Source organism: Myotis myotis, unplaced genomic scaffold (genome assembly GCF_014108235.1).
Source record: "Myotis myotis isolate mMyoMyo1 unplaced genomic scaffold, mMyoMyo1.p scaffold_m19_p_7, whole genome shotgun sequence".
NCBI lineage: Eukaryota > Metazoa > Chordata > Mammalia > Chiroptera > Vespertilionidae > Myotis > Myotis myotis.
In genome coordinates, this window is record NW_023416379.1 from 43656490 (window position 1) to 43670252 (window position 13763).

General features: G+C 37.9%; 1 non-coding gene across 1 annotated transcript; it reads left to right on the forward strand.

Moving 5' to 3' along the window:
* Window positions 1-141: 141 nt before the first annotated feature.
* Window positions 142-272, forward strand: LOC118660900. Its single transcript, XR_004969083.1, has one exon. It is a non-coding gene; the product is annotated as a small nucleolar RNA SNORA11 (small nucleolar RNA).
* Window positions 273-13763: the final 13491 nt, after the last annotated feature.

Genomic DNA, 13763 nt, shown 5'->3' on the forward strand with positions numbered 1-13763 from the left:
AGACTTTGTGCACGTCTAAAAGTTATTTTAAAGATTCATGATTATCATAATTCCTGTCTAGGATTTGACAAGTTTCAAGTCCTAAAAGTTCAGACAACAATGGCAGGGGTTGAGGACACTTGAGATTTAAAACTTGAGATCGGGATGTGAGGAGAGAGCAGAGTGCCTAAAGAACGGCTCTTCTGTGTATAACACATCCAACAGTAACTGGGGCTAACTTCTCACGGGTGGCAATATGCCCTGACCTTCCTGTGACATTATGCCCTACACATAAAAAACACACACACACACAAAAAAAACCCCTGAGATCATGGGTCCAAGGGCAGATATAGAATCTGGAGATGAGCTAATCAGGGGAAAAGGCAGGGAGGATCAAAACACAACTAGTCAAAGGTGCTAGACCTTCTCTGAAATTCAAGGCATCCATTCAAGCCAGGGTGCACGGTGATAGCAAAAATACCAGGGAGGCAGGTGACTGGCACTTAGAAATGTGGCGACAGATATTGGAAAACCAGCTCTGAGAAGTTGTTTCAAGAGCAGAAAATTCATTCTCTGGGAGGTCTGGAGTGGGGGTGGAGCAGCAAATAGGAACTCATCCACAGAAGCTGAGTGGAAGCTCCATGACAGGGATCTTGAGGCATGAAGCATAAATTTACTCACAGATGCACAGAACAGGAACTCAGATAAGGGGTGAGTGCTGAGGTCAGGGTGAAAGCAAACACCCTGAGAACCATATGAGCCAAAGGCCTGGGGCGGAAGTCATCCTACACTGGGAATCAGAAGCCTCAGCCAAAATTAGAAAAAAAAGAAAGTGGTCCTTAAGTACTGACTCCCCCATGGGGAAAAGAAAAGGACATAAAAGCAAATGTCCCCATGCAATTTCAGGAGGTTCTTGTCATTCGTGAAGTCCATCTGTGCATCCATCCATTGGCGGTACATGGTTCACTTTCAGAACCAACTGGCCCTCGCATGTGAGACTGAAGCCTAGAAGACCATTGCCCTCCTCTGTGGAGCTTCCCACCTGCCCCACCTTCAACTTCTCAACTCCTGTAGTGATTAATATTTCTCTCACTTATTTGACATTTAGAATACACTGCCAGTATATGATGTTAACAGCATACTTGTGTTTATGATCTTCCTCTCCCCTGAAGTCTGAGACAATATTTTAAATCTCTTTGCCCTTTATTTCCCAGAAGCCTGGTACTGGTAAAGGTTTGCAAATGGTGATGACTTTATAAAACAGGTTCGGGAGTGCTGGCAACAACTTTGACTTTGAAAACTAGAAATGTCCCACATTTTTGAGGGAAAGGGGTAAATTATTTGCCTTGAAAACCGGATATTGCTCCAGTGAGTTTCCAAATGTCAGATAAACAGCTGTTCCGATTAGCCAGATAAACTTTAAAGCCTTGCCAGGAGATTCTCACACTCCTCAACATTATGGGAAAGGGAAGGAAGGAGGTGGAGAGGGAAAAGGGAGAGAGAGGGAGAGAAAGAGCACCTTATGATTAACTTAAAATTATTTAAATTAGTACAATTTTAATAATCATTTCTTGAATCCTTATAGAAAAAGTGATTGAATACATTGAAAAGAGAACATTTTAAGAGGCTTTAAAATATATGATTAAGATGAAATTAACAGGAAGAAAAAAAGGGAAATGAGGCTCAAAATCAGGGAAGATTGTGGTAGCAGAGCCATTATCCTCAAGTAGATAGAAGCGACAGCAGGATTGAAGATACTGTGAATAGAAAAAACTTCTCATCGCCTCAGAGAACAGACTAGATTTCAGAGTTAATATTTTCCCAGAAAACTAGTGAGATGCTTTGTGAACTAATTGCCATATTGTGGTCCTGACAAGTTTGCTCTCATTTTGCTTATAATAATGTTTATGTTTATGAAAGGATTGATGGTTTTCTATCTCAGAATAATATCTCCTTTTGTACTGGTGGCCGCTCATATTACACATACTCATTCAACAAGTACACAAACACACACTCAGACAGTAGGAAAAAGAGGAAGCCATGTTCCATGTAACTCTGAGGTATGAAGTTAGAGATCTCTTATTTGCAACTTCTCAAATACTGCCATGTCATGCCTTATTATGAGTCTTATTAGCACTGAATGGAGATACAGAGTCACCAGTCCCATAGTTTCATTGTTTCACTAGCTGGCTGCAGTGATTGAAATGTGTGTGCCTTGGCTAGTGCTCATGGATGCGAAAGCTCTACCCAACTCAGTTCCCCAGGAGAGGCGGAGCAGAGGTCTGCAATGGGAAGTCACTAAGAGCAAAGGGAAGCAGGAGACGTACTTTTAAAATACATGTAAGTGTAACACAGTCATGTACTCTAGGCTGCAGGCAGCAGTCAAGGTAGATCTTAGAATGTAAATTCATAGGCTATTGTGCTGGGAGGGACCTAGGTGCTCCCCCAGAACACCTTTACTTGTAGGTCTTAGACAGAGAAATTGAGGCCCAAAGTTATTTGCTCAGGGTCATATGCCTGGTTATCAATGGCAAGTTGACCAGCATTTCAGACTTTTGGAGCCAAGATACTCAGTGTCAGAAGCAATTTCCTGCCCAGTCACTGCTAAAGATTTTCATTTAGAAAACAAGGGAGTCTTTATGCATAAGTAGTGGGAAAATGTATTGGCTGCCAATGGTTGTTTTTGGTTTTTTTTTAAACTCCTTTTAATTATATAGATATCCATTCCTGTGTAGTAGTGACTTCTTCAAAGAAGAGAAAAAAAGAGCATCACATCACCCTCTATAAACTGAATAAGCACTGCAATTGTCACTCAAATCTCTCACTCAAATCAACTATAGACCAAAAAACTGAATTCAGAACTTTATTCAAGGAAGCTCCTGAAACGGCAATATGCTTGCTAGCTTTTTATAGCCATTTCCCCCCATTTCCTTCCATTAATCTCCTATCCACACATATATTCATTTATTCAACCTCTCATTCAATAAATATTTGTGTATTCATACTAGGCTATAGGTGTAAGTACAGTGACCAAATAGAAAATTCCTTTCATCACTGAATTTAAATTTTGGTGAATACAATAAACTAGACAAAATATCACAAAACTTTCATGGCAATGCATATTTATAGTTTAAACCATCTCTTATGAAGGGAAAGAGAGATTCACCTAAATAATTTTCTACCTCAACATTTTATACCTCTCAGAGTAATTGCTAGATATTAGAAGTGTAAAAATTAGAATTTAAACATCTCCTATACTACAAATCCTCATTCAAAGAGCAAAACCACAATATTCAGATATATTGTTGTTTTTTTCTCTTTTTCCACTGGGCACTGTCATTTACATTTTCTATAAATAATCACCATTCCTGCCTCTCAGTTTAGAATAATAAATTACTCTAGGGAAAAGTTTTAGAAATCTTATCCACTTATCTAGGAACCAGCCAGTCCTAGCCAAGTTCAAGGTGACCTCAGTTCCTTCCTATCCTCCCTCCCTCCCTCCTCCCAGCACTTGCAAGATACTCAGGGCTGGATAAATGGAGGGCTTGCTGTGATGGAGACAAGAAGTTACTTTCCCATGATCCTTTCCCTGCATCCCAGCAGATAGAAAATGTACCATCTTTGTTTTTGGAAGTTAATCAATACAACCCATACGCTGTATGTAATTGAGATCAGGTAAATGTGAAAAGAAATGAGAAAATAAAATACTATAACCTCAAATAGCCCATTCCTTTTCATTTTGGTATAAGTGCTTTGCTGTACAAAAGATTTAGCACAGAAGAAACTCAAGTAAAGCCTTGTGTTATAATCAACAAATTGTTTGCTTTGCTTGTAATAGCTTTGTTCTTCAAAAATACAATTGCTAGCATTCTCTATGTTCTGTAATTCCCCTCCTCTAAACTTGATTTCTTGAGGACTACGAATATTAAGTTGCCGTGAAGCAGCATATTATTCATAGGAAACATAGTTGCCAGCTAAACAATGTTTCAAAATTAAAGTTTGATATTTTAAAAATTTCATGTTGTTATTTATTGCTCCTGAGACATGCTTGTGTGCCTCTGATACCCTGGGAAAGTGTAGGGGCCTGTGCTTTTCTTAACCAAGACATATTTATGTGACAAATAGAATGCCTTTGGCTAAGAACTTCCATGTCGACTTGCATCCTGATGAAAATTTAAATAGCTGATTAAAGCCCTCAAACACAGGATTTATAATGGATGCCACCATCATTTTGCAAAGTAATTTAATGCATATTTAGTGCAATTATTATATGCTCTCTTTTCATAAGGAGATCCAGCTGTGATTCCGCAAGTGCAAGAAAGAGAGCAATCGATATAAGGGTAGCTGTTTGTTGAGATTTATGTGAAGACGGTCTTCTGAGCCTCACTTCACTGGAGACATGTAATTGTCGCTTTAAAAAATCTTCATCGTGTTGCTTCTAGGTATTGTATGCATTTTGAGTGAAGCAAATAAACAAATGTAATATTCAACACTCAAGAATTAAATACCTATTTGGAAGTTCCTATGGCTAATTAGACAAACACATTTAAATGAGCACACTCCTATGGTATATCCCTTCTTAGACTATGGAGAACTCAGCTACAGACACAAGGATGTCAGCAGAGTCATGCCTTATAATGCACCACTCCCTACACACACATACACACACAAGAAATGGAGATTAATTATTTATCTTTTACCACAATGTGAGTGAACCATAAATACTAAGGTTTATCTTAAGCCAAAAAAATTATTTTCCCCATTGCCAAAGATTTTAATTTCCTCAAAATTTTGTCTCTAGATTCTCTCAAATTGGATACAATTTTTTTAAAAAATTATTTTATTATGAATTCCCTCTTCATGTTCTATCAAATCTGCTTTTTTGCAAAGAAACCATGTGCTTCACAGACAGAGAAAGGGAAACCAGAGAGAAGCCAAGAAAATAATGGGAAATATATTTCCAGGTGAGAGTTAAAATGAACCTAACTAATGTAGTCCCATAATTTATTTCTGTTATCTGTAGTCTGAACCACTAACATATTCTCATTTTATATCCTTTTATGAAGAGGAAGAAAAAGCTCATTCAGTGCATCATATATTGCATGTTTTCTTTCTGTTGCTTTTAATAAAAATGTTATCAAATCTTTCCAGTGCATTCTGGCATCGCTGACTCACAGTCCTGGGCCTGTGTGTGCATGCCCGAAGTGGCCTGCCTCCTGTAAGCACCTGAAACCTGTTATCGGCACCATTTCCTCTCCCAGGAAGCGTAATAAATACCTGGGTGTTCTGAACCTCCCTGAAACTGACATGTTGAGACTACTAACTAAAAACATGTCAATTCTCACCTCTCTTTAAATGAAATCCAGAATCAGCTGTGGAAACTGAAAATAATTGGGAAAATGATCTAGACAATTTTTTTTTTTAACAGAAAATAATATTCTTTAAGAAATATGAGTGTTTTGCTATAAAGGAAATGTAATGAAGGTGCCATGTGCCATCTTTGTCATTCTCACAATCTGGTGTTCTCTTGCAAAAGATAGCTGGAAGGAGGATAGTCCCCTTACCTTTTTTTTTAAAAGATGTTTTTATTAATTTCAGAGGTGAAGGGAGTGAGAGAGATCGAAGCATCAATGATGAGAGGGAATCGTTGATGGGCTACCTCCTACATGCCCCACATTGAGGATCATGCTCATAACCTGGGCATGTGCTCTGACCTGGAATCAAACCATGACCTCCTGGTTCATAAGTCAATGCACAACCACTGAACCATGTCAGCTGGGACCCTTACCTTTTTTTTAACTGGGATTTGTAAAAGTGGGTTTACATTAGTAAGAGGGAATGCACTAGGGTCTTGGGAGCCTCCGCAAGAGTTAGTCAGTTTAGTTGTTTGGATTTCTATGAACCAATCCTCCCAATCTAGTGCTTAAAACCAAAAGGTTACTGGGGAGAGCCAAGGGAAATATATTAGTCCAGAGCTTCATTTCTCATGACTTCCCCAAACTAAATTCTCAGGGGAGCTCCAATTTTAATATTTTGGACTCTGAATTTAAAAACCACTGTTAAAAAAATGTCCTGGCTGGTTTGCTATGTGGTTACAGCATCAGCCTGCAAACCAAAGAGTCACAGGTTCAATTCGGGACCAAGCCCAAGTACCTCGGTTGCAGGCTCCATCCAGGCCCCAGTTGGGGTGGGTGCAGGAGGCAACTGATCAACGAATTGATGTGTCTCACGCTGATCTCTCTGTCTCTGTCTCTCTCTGTCTGTCTCTGTCTCTCTCTATCTTCTACTCCACCCTCCCTTCCACTTTCTCTAAAAAATCAATCGGAAAAAAAATAAAATAAAAACTAAAAACCATTGTTAACTTTCTCAGTAAATGATTTTGTACTTGTTTATTCTTTTCAGCAAGAGCTAATGGGAAAATAGCCCTCCAAGTAGGTTAACTGTAATGGAAAGGAAAGTGGGGGAAGTGGGGAGCGAAGAGGAGAGACAGACTTACGTGCCTTTCTTTCCAGAGAAATCAGTAAAGTTGGGGCAGCATCTGGATAGTTGATAGTACAACTTCAGAGATCTGTCCTCAGCACTGAGAGGCGAAGAGCAAGGTTACAGCCTCAAAAGCACGGAGGCCAGTTTTTTTTCCAGCTCCCTATGAATTAGGTTTTCATAGAATAATTTAATATGTGCTCTTAAATATGTGTATTTTACAGAAGTGTCAGATACATTCATATTTAAAACCAAAAATAGCGTGAAATCATTTGGCAGTCAACATATGCAATTTTGCATTATATAGGCTTTATTGCTCCATATACTACTAATTGTTACCCACAGTTTAATAAGTGTCTCTTGAAGTTCTACTCAACACCTAGCCTTGAGCAATGAATGCAGGTGATGCATTAAACAAACAAACAAACAAAAAACCCTGTGACCTGTGAGATGCTGGCCACTCTAGAGAAACCTACAGTTTCCTTAAGGTGTCTGCATCCAGAGTTTCCCTGCTGATTGCAAGTAGGTTTGTCCCCTGTCCTGGGTGGACAGGAAGTAGAACTTCCTAAAAGGGATTTTGCAAGAACAGTACAATGTAGTAGCCAGCTGAATCAGTTCAACTGACTTTTTTTATAGTTTTGAATAAATGCTAATTAAAAGGTGTTTTGTTTAAATTGAGAATTAGAGTGACAGACAGAATTGTTCTGTGTTCTCTTGAGCTATAGACTCAGCCAGTGAGTTCTCTACAGCCTATTCTAAATTGAGTGAGTTCTATAACCTACTTTGGTTCTCTGGAGCTATCCTTGTTTCTATCTCTTATCCAGTTTCCTGGTAAATAATTTTGACTGAATAAGGCTGTTAAAACACAGACACAAGGGAGGGTTATTAGACTATAACTGGTGATGCAACTTTTAGAACAGCTTGTGGAATCTTCAGGAGAATGGCCAAAGAAAAAGGTAGTGAGGATCAGCCTGGCACTTAAGGATTGGAGGAAGTGTACCATTAGTAAGGGCACTGTGGAATTATAGCAACTGGTAAAGACCCAGCAACAAATGCACCACCAGCAGCTGGAAGAAAGCATGGTTGAAGCTACATCCTGGCATCAGGGATTTGAAGTGAACAATTTCTAATGTGAGCTTCTGCAAGCAAGTCTCAGCAGAACTACAGTACTATAATAGTTCAGTAAAGAAATGATCTAATTTGAGTTCCAATTTTCAGGAATACATTTCCAACAACCAGAGCCTGTCTGTATTCTTTTTTAGAAAAACAGAGAAAGATTTCTGGTTATGTATGCCCCACAGTAAAAAGGTTTTGAGCATGTACCCTTAATACATGGTGATCTAATTCTTCATTAAATATCTTACTACATTAGAGAACATATTTAAAAGGAGGAGATAAAGATTAAATAAAACATCATTTAAAATCTTTTTAAATTAATGGGACAAAGCTTTCTTGCTCCTTCTATAATATTGTCTAAAATAAATATGATAGATGATATCTTATTTTTTAAACCTTGGCTTAAACTTTGTAATTTAGCCATTTGAAGGTCTGGTTTTAAGTCCAGTTTTATTTGCTATCATAGTTAAAAGATAGTTTTAAAATACATATACTTTCAAATTCAAGTATATTATAGACTATGTTTACTAAATCATGAAACTTATTTTCAGTCCATTTACCAATTATACAAAAGTTTTGCCGAAATTCAGATAGCAAATTTCCATCATCTGTGATATTAATCAGTTGTTCTTATAAACAAATTTAAAGGCAATAATTCTTCTGATTTTTAAAACAAATGAATTCAAAATTAATTGAATAACTTCTTTTGGAAGATTTTAAAAACAGGTTAGAAAATTCAGTTTCCCAGTTTATTAAGAATGAGGGGTTTTTGTAGGTATGCTTTTGTAGGTGATGCATTATTTTCAGCAATAAAATTACACAGCAGTAACATTGCCAACCACCCATTTTTGAAGTGCTCTTTTTGTAGTGAGATGTATATTTTTTAAATAGCATTTACTTTCTCCCTTACTGTTAGATGTCACCTTTACCTTCAAGAGGAAAAATTTGGTGGGGGTTTTAAAAATATATCTTCTAGATAACATATTGTTAAAAGCCATTTCTCTCACAAAAGCATTTAACATTCAAAATATGAATCGTTTTATAAAATAAAATTTAAAATGTATAACTTTTACATTTTAACAACTGCTTTATTCTGTTACAAAATTAATAGCAATCCTCCTCATGAAACAGTTCAAAGTCATTCTACCTCTCAGTACAAAGCAGTTAAAAATTACATATTTCCAAGTCTTGCTTTCATGAAAGTAATCACCTTACTGGCAATAAGTGGTAACTAAACTATACTTCTTGTCACAAAACAGTAAAATCAAATGAGTGAGGGCAGGACTGTCAACACCTCCACATTGAGAAGCTCCCATTTTTCCCTTCAGAATGCCTCGGGGCCTGGTTTTCCTGCCTGGGATGCCAACAGCTATGGGAACCAGTGTTAATCCACACACTGATTTTTAGAAGAGCTGAATTTTTAACATGAAAAGTAATATAAAGACAAGCTCTAATGATAGCTCATGTCCGGATTTTTCTATGCAACCATTTAGAAGACATGAGGAGGGGAACTTCCGAAAAGTGAGTGAAGATTTGGGATCTGAACCCAGGTGTTATAAGATCAGATCCAGAACTCACATCTTTAGCCACTTTACTCAACCTTTGCAGTGGAGGTGGGAATGGCGAGCCTGCCCCACTCACCGAGATGTTTGTATAACAAGAAACAAAGACACAAGAGACCCATCTTCTGGGAACCTAGGCATCAAAGAGAAAAGTGGACCCCTTGTTTCTACCCAAGGGTCACAGTGACTTACTATTCATTTAAGGACCAATGTTTTGGCTAGAATATAATGTTCTTATCACCTCTCAGCAGCTAGGATAACTCACTCAACCTTTCTGAGCCTTTGTGTCCTCCTTCCTCTGTAAAGCAGAGATTAGAATTCCTACTGCCATGGTTAAGTGAATGTGTTTAATAGAGTGTAAATTACTATAAATGTGGGATGGATCAGGTAGAGAGGAATGGCAGAGTACCCCCACTGCCCTCAGTAGTTTCCCCCAAATTAAACATCCAGTGCCCATGGCTAACGAACGGTGTTTGAATGGAGGAAGAGAATACTTCCTAACTAAGGCAATTTCAAAAAAAAATTGGTTTCCAATCCACAGCTTGGGTGGGTACAACTGTCCCACCCACTGCCCGCTGTGCACAGAGAAAACCTGGTCCTGTGTTGGGTAGCACCTGGTCTGCCTAGAAAGTTTGAGAAACAGTCCTATTTATGGCCCTCTCAAACCCGCCCAAGCACCCCTCCACAACATGCAATGTAATCAATGCTTTCCCTGGACTGCCTGCCTTCTCTTTATTTGTATTACACATTATAAAACCTTTTAGATTCAAACAATTCTCATTAATACCCCCCCCCTTATTTTTTCTTCCTACGAGAATTAACCAAAACATGACTCTTTCTTCTAGCTGGGGAAACCTCATTCAAAAAATAATGTCCTTATCTAAAAATGTTGTGTTTTGTCCTACCAACTCCTGAACTTACTCTTACAGATCTGTTTATGAAAGCTCTTTTCAATCCAGTATTGGCTGTAAATGATAAAGGGAATGAATAGCATGATTCAATGAGATATTTCATAGGTCCCTTGCCTTTGCTGTAAATCAGAACTCCGCCATGCTTCCCTGTATGAAATCTCACAAATAACCCATCTTGTAAGTCTGAGGCCCTATGTTATAGATCAGAAATGCATATATTATGCACTAGATCTGGAAAATAAACTTCAAATACAATTAGGAATCAATCTTCTTTCTTCTAACACTACTACTCCAATTTTTCCTGTTCTTTACCATTACACTTACATAACGAGCAGTCTGTCTCATCCTACCGTCACCTTGTAGCTTGGCTTCCTCCTTCATCACTAGACGGAAGCCATTTTCTTGGAGATCAATCAGTTGAGACCTCATCTGTCAAGTGATGTAATATTTGACACTAACATCTCCTTGTAGAAACCCTCTCTTCCACTGATTTCAAGTTTGTTTCTTAACTCCTTCTCACCTCTCTAGTGGCTTCTGTACACACAGTTGTTTTTCTGGCTTCTCTCCCACAATTCCCAGCCTCGGACCAGGCACCCATTGTTCTCCCCTTGGTTATTTTCCCTTCAGCTTCACTTTACAAATGCTCCCCTTGCTCAGGTCTCTTCATCGCTAACGTAGAATGATACCTGTCCTTCTATTTGTCTGCCTTCAAGTTGTATTTTCAGCTTGTATTTCAGGGTGCATTCTCAGCTTGTCAGCTTTCAGGTTGTATTTTATTTTAACTCTATAAATTTCTTCAGAGTTATCTACTCCAAATGCAGGCTAGATCATATCATTCACCTCCTTAGGACATGTTGTGGTTTCCATGACTTTCATAATCTGTGTCAACTCTTTAGCACTGATGACTCTCCCAAGATCTGATTCCAGCCATGCTTACACCCTCAATGCTCAGTCATCTCTGTGAGAATTCTTCTCTCTAGAGATGCCAGATGTCTTATCATTTTCTAATGCATTATGCAGTTTTCACATCTCTATTCCCTCAGCCTGGAATGCCTTACCTGAAGAATGAATGGGATTTTAATAAACTCCAACACAAATGGTCTCTCCCCTGAGAAGCCTTTCTGAATGCTCAGTGACATTTCCCTCTCCTCTCTGTGTCTCTATCAACCCTAGACACACACACACACACACACACACACACACACACACACACACACAGCATGTAGCCTGCCCTTCTGCTATGGCACTTAGGTAATTCCAGCTTCTGTTAGTTGTCTACATGTATTATTGGCAAAGGAGAGTTTAAACCTCTTCAACCCTAATGCATAGGAGATGCTCAATAATTATCTAATGAAGGAATTAAAATGATTAGAAATCTTTGATATGAGTCAGGAGGGGGAATAACCTTTAAAAATTATACCAAATTCTAAAATAAAGGCAGAAAATATAACAAACATTAATGTACTATCCAGAAATAATAAATTAATAAGAAATGTTGATATTTGCCACAAATGTTTTTTTAAAATATATTTTTATTGATTTCAGAGAGGAAGGGAGAGAGAGAGAAATAGTAACATCAATGATGATGATGAGAGGAAACCATTGATTGGCTGCCACCTGCATACCCCCTACTGGGGATCGAGCCCACAATCTGGGCATGTGTCCTTGACCGGAATCGAACCTGGGACCCTTCAGTGCAAAGGCTGGCGCTCTATCCACTAAGCCAAACCAGCTAGGGCACAAATGTTTTTTTAATATAACAAAACATTTCTGATTCGGTTGTGGTCCCTTCAGTATTAAGTCTGTAGTTGCATTTCCTTCTCTCACTAGAGGCAACCTCTCATAAACTTGTCCTATGTCATATCAATCAGAGTTATTTCATTTTTGATAATTTTTACACAGAATCCATAAATAATGTTAGTTTTGTGTATTTAAAAGTCTTAAATTAGTGGCATCACTATGTAGTCATTTGCTTTTTTCATTCAATATTACACTTTTGAGGTCTGTCTAAGTACTTATGGATCTAGTTCATTCATTTGAACTGCTATACATGCCATTTTATAAATTGTCATAGTTTTAAAATTTATCCTCCTATTAATGGATATTAAAATTTCCTAGAGCTTTTTGGTGGTGAAACAGTGCTGCAATGAGCCTATTTGTATCTGTCTCCTCTACATCTATTCAAGTATTTCTTTAGAGTATATGCTAGAAGCAGAATTGTTGGCTACTTTCAGTTCATTTGCATTTTCAACTTGAATGATACTTTCAACTTTAATAAATATTACCAAGTTGATCCCTGAAATGGTGGTTAAGATGGAGACATTTTTTTTGGGGGGGAGGGAGGGGTTTTCCCAAGCTTTATTGAGATATAACTAACAAATAACACTGTAGTCCCATTTGTTTACTTTCTCAATAGATTCCTTTGCCATAGGAGATGTGTCAGTAAACATATTGCTACCAGGGATGTGTGAGATTTTGCTGACTATGGTTTCTTCTAAGATACTTATGGTTTCATAACTTTCATTTAGATTTTTTTATCCATTTTGAGTTTATTCTTGTGTATGGTGTAAGTTGGTGATCTACTTTCATTTTTTTTGCGTGTACCTGTCCAATTTTCCCAACACCATTTATTGATGAGACTATCATTCCTCCGTTATATGTTCTTGTCAAATATTAATTGAGCATAATAGCATGGGTCAATATCTGGGTTCTCTGCTCTGTTCCATTGATCTATATGCCAGTTTATGTGTTTTAAGCATAGTGGCTTTGTAGTATAACTTAATATCTAGTATTGTGATTCCTCCAACTTTGTTTTTCTTTCTTTCAAGATTGCTGTGACTATTCAACATATTTTTTTGTTCCATATAAATGTTTGGAGTGTTTGTTCTAGAACTGTGAAATATGCCATTGGAATTTTAATAGAGATTGCATTGAATCTATAGATTGCATTGGGTAGTATAGACATTTTTTTGTTCTCGTATTATTATTATTATTTTATTGCTAAAAGTATTACAAAGGGTATTACATATGTGTCCTTTTTTTTTCTCCCCGCCCTTGACAATCCCCTGGCCTCCCCTACCCCCCTAGTGTCTTATGTCCATTGGTTATGCTTATATGAATACATACAAGTCCTTCAGCTGATCTCTTACTCCCCTCCCTCTTGCCCCCCAACCCTCCCCGGCCTTCCCGCTGCAGTTTGACAATCTGTTTGTGGCAAGATGGAGACATTTTAATAAAATTTAAATGTAATTGACAAAGCAAGGACTTATTTATGTCATCACTGATGTTAGTTAAAACATCAGAAATTTTAGAAACTGACAATTCACTTATTTCCTGCCAATAATCAAGTAGGCCTAATTTATAAATACACTATTGTCAATTGTTTCTGATTTTTCTCTAGTATATAAATTTCATCATTTTTTAAAAAATATATTTTATTGATTTTCCACAGAGAGGGAGGGAGAGGGATAGAGAGTCAGAAACATCGATGAGAGAGAAACATGGATCAGCTGCCTCCCACACACTCCCCACTGGGGACGTGCCCACAGCCAAGGCACATGCCCTTGACTGGAATCGAACCTGGAACCCCCGAGTCCGCAGGCCGATGCTCCATCCACTGAGCAAAACTGGTCAGGGCAAATTTCATAATTTTTAGCAAATATAAATCTTGATGAAAATCTCAAATAAGGAAGAAACAAAGCATTTTTTTTCTTTA